Here is a 5,451-nt window from a genome sequence, read left to right as displayed (position 1 = left end):
CAATCAATCTCTGCACACTCACAGCAGGACTTTGAAATGTGTCTTCCTGGGAACGGGCCAGGATATCCACAGCACCAGCCCTAATACTTGGAAGACATTCAATATATACTTATCAATTAAGACTGATGTCTTAATTCCTATTTCATAAAGGAGACATGGAAGACCAGAGGAGCCAGGCAGTGTACCAGCCATCACAGAGCAGGGAGAGGTGGGGCAGGTGCTCAACCCAAGGCTCCCTGGGGTCACACACAGCTCCTTCTCTTTGCCTTGTGATTGCTTTGTTTTGTTGCCCGGGTTAGATGTTAAAGGTGTGTGTGTGTGTGTGTGTGTGTGTGTGTGTGTCCGTGTGTGTGAGATCATGTTGAATTAATCATCTAAATAAGTAATACCTTTCAAATAATAAAGTAATTCTAAGTTTTATTTGTTTGATGGCAAGCCTCCCCATGCTTCTGAGAAAGCCATTCCTGGGGACATTCTGGTGCATGGCCATTTTGCCCCATTCTATACATGCTTCAGTGCTCATGGCGAGTGAACGAAAATCCCCTCTCCCCTTGTATTTCCAAGATGTGTCCTTTTCCTAAAAAACAATATTCCTTGAATGCCAAGTTAATTAGTATCTTGGGATATGTTAGAGCCAGACTTTTGGGATTTCCAAGTAGCAAAGCATGGACTTATCCATGCTGATGGCTCTCTCATCCTGGGGGGTGCTATAGGGATTGTGTCTTCATCTCGGATGCAGCAGACAGCTATGATTAACAATAAAAGACGGATAAAAGCTGTACTTAGATCGACTCCTTTGCTATAGCAAGAGTCTGAGGGTTGAGCTTTGGGGGATTTTTTTTCTCTTTTTAATGGAAGCTTTTGTTAGTTTAAGATATCTAATTAACTTAGCTCTTAAAAAGACTGAGGTGCTTCATCCTCAGGAAAGATACTTATCAAAATAGTGTCTTTTAACATAATTACTCTAAATCTAGTATGGAAGAAAAAAACTTAAATGTTTCTTTTTAAGGAAAAGCCACTGCACGGAATGACCTGGGAGCATTTTGTCGCGGGATCCCCGCCTATGCAGTTGAGGCTCCTGCAGCAGCTTACTGACCAGCATAATGATCGTATCTGGACTTTGTCTTGGGAAATGTCTTCCAGAAGGAGGGAAAACACAGCGCCCGTGCCCACGGATGCCTTGGCCCCCCCAGGATGAAAGGCTTCAGCGGCGGTTCAGTTATAATCACACTGGCGCCCCCCCTGCCTCCTGGGCGCATCCCTCTCACAGTAATAACAGAGTTGCTGGCTACTGATTCTCCAGAATGGTGTTTAGGACATCAAATGCTTCAACTACTACCTATGTGCGTCTCTAACCCACCTCGTTTGCCCCTAGCCTCCAGACTCCAGGTTGAGCCCGTCAGTTGTCTACTGGATATTCCCGGGACTTCCTGCGCCTCTCGAGGGCAGTATCTCCAAGACAAACGCACGACCTTCCACCTTTACCATCCACCACCCCGAGACTCCTCAACTTCCCGTCTCTGCTTCAGTAGCCGCCGCCCTGCCCCCATCTTCCTGCCAGTGACCCAAAACACTGCTTTAAGAATTGGCATTATTATTTTTAATAGGCTTTAATTTTTACAACTTTTAAATTTGCCATATTGAATAGAATCCTCAAGTACCCCCATGCCGTTTCCCCTATTATTGAAATCCTATATTAGTGTGACAGTGGGTACGCCTACAGGGCACCAATTCCAAACCACCAGCTGCCCCTCAGTGGAAGGATGGGGCTTTCTGCTCCCACAGAGTTCCAGTCTTGAACAGTCCCAGGGGCAGTTGGACCTTATCCCGTAGGATCGCTGTGAGTTAGCATGGACTCAGTGGCTGTGAGGTTTTTTGTTGTTTGTTTATATTAGTATAGTATGCTTGGTGGTAGATTTGTTACCATTAATGAATCAATATTGTTACATTATTATTTACAATAGTTCATATTTTATTCATATGTTCTTAGTTTTCCGTAATGTCCCTTTTTCTGCTCCAGGATGCCCTCCAGGATACCACATCGCATTTAATGTTCTCCTTAGGGACTTCCTGCCTATGAAAATGTCTCATGTTTCCCTTGTGGTGGATGCTCTCGACTGCGGAAGATTATGCCATTGGGTCTAGTGTAGGCTGCCCCTCCATTGGAATTTGCTGGGGTTCATCTCATGAGGGGGTTATGGGCTCTTAGAAGCCTGCACAGACCCTGCACGCGATTAAAGCTCAGGGTGGAGGCCAGTCTTGGCCAGTGAACTTCTGAGCGCCGGAAGTGTGCTACATTACCAGGCAGGGTTTTCGCTAACACCAGTAGAGCTTGCCTCGATGACTAGAGTTTGATAGTACTCACTGACACATGTGGAAAAAAACAAAAAGACTGCACAGATAAAATGCCAGCATTGTTTGTAAGGTACGGTTCAGGGTCTGGGGAGAGTTGGTTGCTGGCTTCATTTCATTGAGCAAAGTGCTCATACGAATTCAGAATCAAACAGGAACACAATTTTGCACTTTTTCCTCTTCCCCCTGGTCTGTGTCTCCCTGTAGACCATCTCTGTGACTTCAGAATCGACTTGGTGCATGTAACACTCAGGGCTGGATGCTTGTTTGCACCTTTTGTTTGTTTTCTCCTCTGAAAGTGGGGTCATACAATGGATTTCATAGGATTGTTTCAGTGCCGAAAATACTTAGAACAGGATCTTATACATAATACAGTGGCTTCTCATATATGTCAGTTGCAATCATTTGTGTCAACATTACAAGGATCGACATGACATGTGGGAACCAAGGATTGAGTTTGAATCAATTCTTTGAAAGTGATTAGATGCAAACAAGAGGAACCTACCTCGTCTGGTACTTTTGAGAATCTTCTTCTTAAACTTTATTTTGAATTCATTTTGCTCTGACAGGAATTAACTGACCATCAATTTTCCCCTTAACAGTTTTGTTTAGTTCCCAGATCGAAACTAAACCTAAAACATGGGCTTTACTTTCCAGAGCTTGTAAAATTACTCTCAGAAAATAATACAGGACACTATTCAATGACAAGCCAAGCAGGGGACGTGTGGGTGTGGGGAGTTCAGAAAAGCGCTCTGTCTGGGTGGGCTGCACTGTTGCCAAGGGCTGCTTCGGTTCAGATTTGCATAGTCAGGGGAAAGCAGAGGAAGGTGGGCAGTCATGAACAGGGATTCTGAAAGCTTGACTATTCAGTGACCCACTGCCTGAGAGGTGTCCGACCGGAACAGCAGTGGGATTGATGTAGAAAATAATGAGAGAAGGTAGCATTGGACAACACACCAGACAGAAAGAGACAACTGGGGTAGAGTGCTTTGGTAAATGGCCTAAAGAATAATGGAGAGACACTTATGTGCTTGAACAATAGAGTAATGGGAAAATACAGACTATCTAGAGACAACTATGCTTACGGTGGACATGGCTGAAAAGATATACTAGTGGTAGGAAAATCAATATGCTGCTTCATTTATTCCTTTATCCATTCATGAATCACGGATCAACTTGAAAATATATATGGAACCCCTATTTGGTTCTAGGAATATGGAGGTGAATAAACCTTGGGCCCCAGCCCTCCAGAAGCTTGTGGACTGCAGGAAGAGATATCAGAAATATGGTGGGACCAGGGAGAAAACAAGGGAAGGGTGTGTATGACATGTGGAGCCCCGGTAGTCTGGTGGTTAGAGTAAGTTAGGGCTTTCTGCTCCTGTAAAGAGGTGGCTGGCCCAAGCAGCACTAGGATTTATGCGGAAAATAATTAGAGAAGGTATCACTGGACATCACAGGTCAGTCCAACCCTGCTCTAGAGTGTCGCTATTAATTGGCATTGAGTTTTTTCATTTAGCATATCATACATATGAGTATTCAGTGCTCCACTGCCAGATATAATAAAAATTAAAATGTATATGTATACACAGAATTCATGTAATAAAAAAATCTATGTATATGTATACACACATATATGTACACATAGACTCATGACATCTATGCACATTCTATACATCATAATATATTATACATACACATTTGTATTTATAATAGCTATCTAGAGTGCTAATTGATAGGCTCACATAAAGGAGAGCCATAACTACTAGAAAAATATACTCTCAAGTTTGAAGCCTGAACGAGCTGAAGTTCAAGTTGTTGTTATTGTTAGCTGCCTTCAGGTTGACCCCATTCACCACAGCGAAACACTGCCCAGTCCTTTGCCATCTCAGAGGGTTGCATGTCGGACCTTTGTGGTCCACAGCAGAGTGTTTATGGGATGATTTTCAGAAGTGGATCACCAGAAGGTAGAAGTGGTCACTAAGAAAACATGGAATCACAGGAGTGATAGCTGATTTGGAGGAACAAGCTGAATGTCTTTGGAACAAGTTGGATGTTACAAGAAGAAAAAAAAGAAATGCCAATGTCATCAAGCATTCTCCACCTGGCAGATCTGAGAATTATCCAGCACACTATGGCAGAGATAAGAGAGCACATGAAATAAAAGGGTGGGAGACGGAGAACAAAACGAAGCTTGGAGCCCTGGGCTGTTTCCACCCAGCGAGGCATGCAAGCGGATGTGTAATCAGGATTTGCCATCAAGGAGGCGATGGAGACAGCATGCTTCAAGAGCTAAGAGGAAAATACACTAGAATGAAATCCTCACAGGAAAGTCAACTCTGTCCAATATTAGATATAAAATTTACATGTGCCAAAATAATTACCCCTAACAACCATCACCACAGAACTTTCAGACAGTTGCTTTGTGTCAGGCCCTGACACTGCTCTAAGGCGCTTACTTTAATGTCTTCTCATTTTTTGCTTTGTGCCTGCCTGACTTAGGGTAAAACAGAGTCTTTTCTCCCTCTCTCGACCCATTCTATGTATTTATTTATTTTTAAATGATTATGGGAGTTAATACATATATCATATCATTCCATAGTTCAGTCACGCCCAGCAGAATTGTACAATTGCTTCCATATATTTAAGTGCTCTCAAGTTTGGCTGAGAACCTGAGTCATTATTGAAAACTATTATATGTTGGGGGGTAGTATGTATTATTTTCTTCATATGAAGACCAGGAGAAGCAAATCTATAGAGACAGTAACTAGATTTACAGTTCCTTGGGGTTCTGGCAAAAGAAGGGAAAGGGGAATAGGGAGCTAATGAGCACAAAAATGTTTTAAAACTGACTGCACAACTCTTTACATATATTTACACTGTTGTATGGGGATTTTATGTCAATAAAACTTTTGCTGTTTTAAAAAGAATCTAAGCGTTTTGATAAAATAGCTGGCTCTATTGAAGTTAAAAATTAATTTTTATAGATGGATAAAGTGGTCATTTTCCCCCCTCTGGTCACATTGTCTGGATTAAATTACTGATACCTTTCTGGCCAATAAAATCTTGTTCGATAAGATTCTTTCTCTCTTGTCCCACATG

The 5,451-nt window shown here is 42.5% G+C and overlaps 1 non-coding gene across 1 annotated transcript; it reads left to right on the top strand.

The window, feature by feature from the left end:
- Window positions 1–2,223: 2,223 nt before the first annotated feature.
- Window positions 2,224–2,375, top strand: LOC142460482 (small nucleolar RNA SNORA62/SNORA6 family). Its single transcript, XR_012786677.1, has one exon. It is a non-coding gene; the product is annotated as a small nucleolar RNA SNORA62/SNORA6 family (small nucleolar RNA).
- The last annotated feature ends 3,076 nt before the right edge of the window (window positions 2,376–5,451 follow it).

Source organism: Tenrec ecaudatus, chromosome 10 (genome assembly GCF_050624435.1).
Source record: "Tenrec ecaudatus isolate mTenEca1 chromosome 10, mTenEca1.hap1, whole genome shotgun sequence".
NCBI lineage: Eukaryota > Metazoa > Chordata > Mammalia > Afrosoricida > Tenrecidae > Tenrec > Tenrec ecaudatus.
Note: the sequence above shows the minus strand (reverse complement) of the source record. Positions and strands in the feature narration are given on the sequence as shown.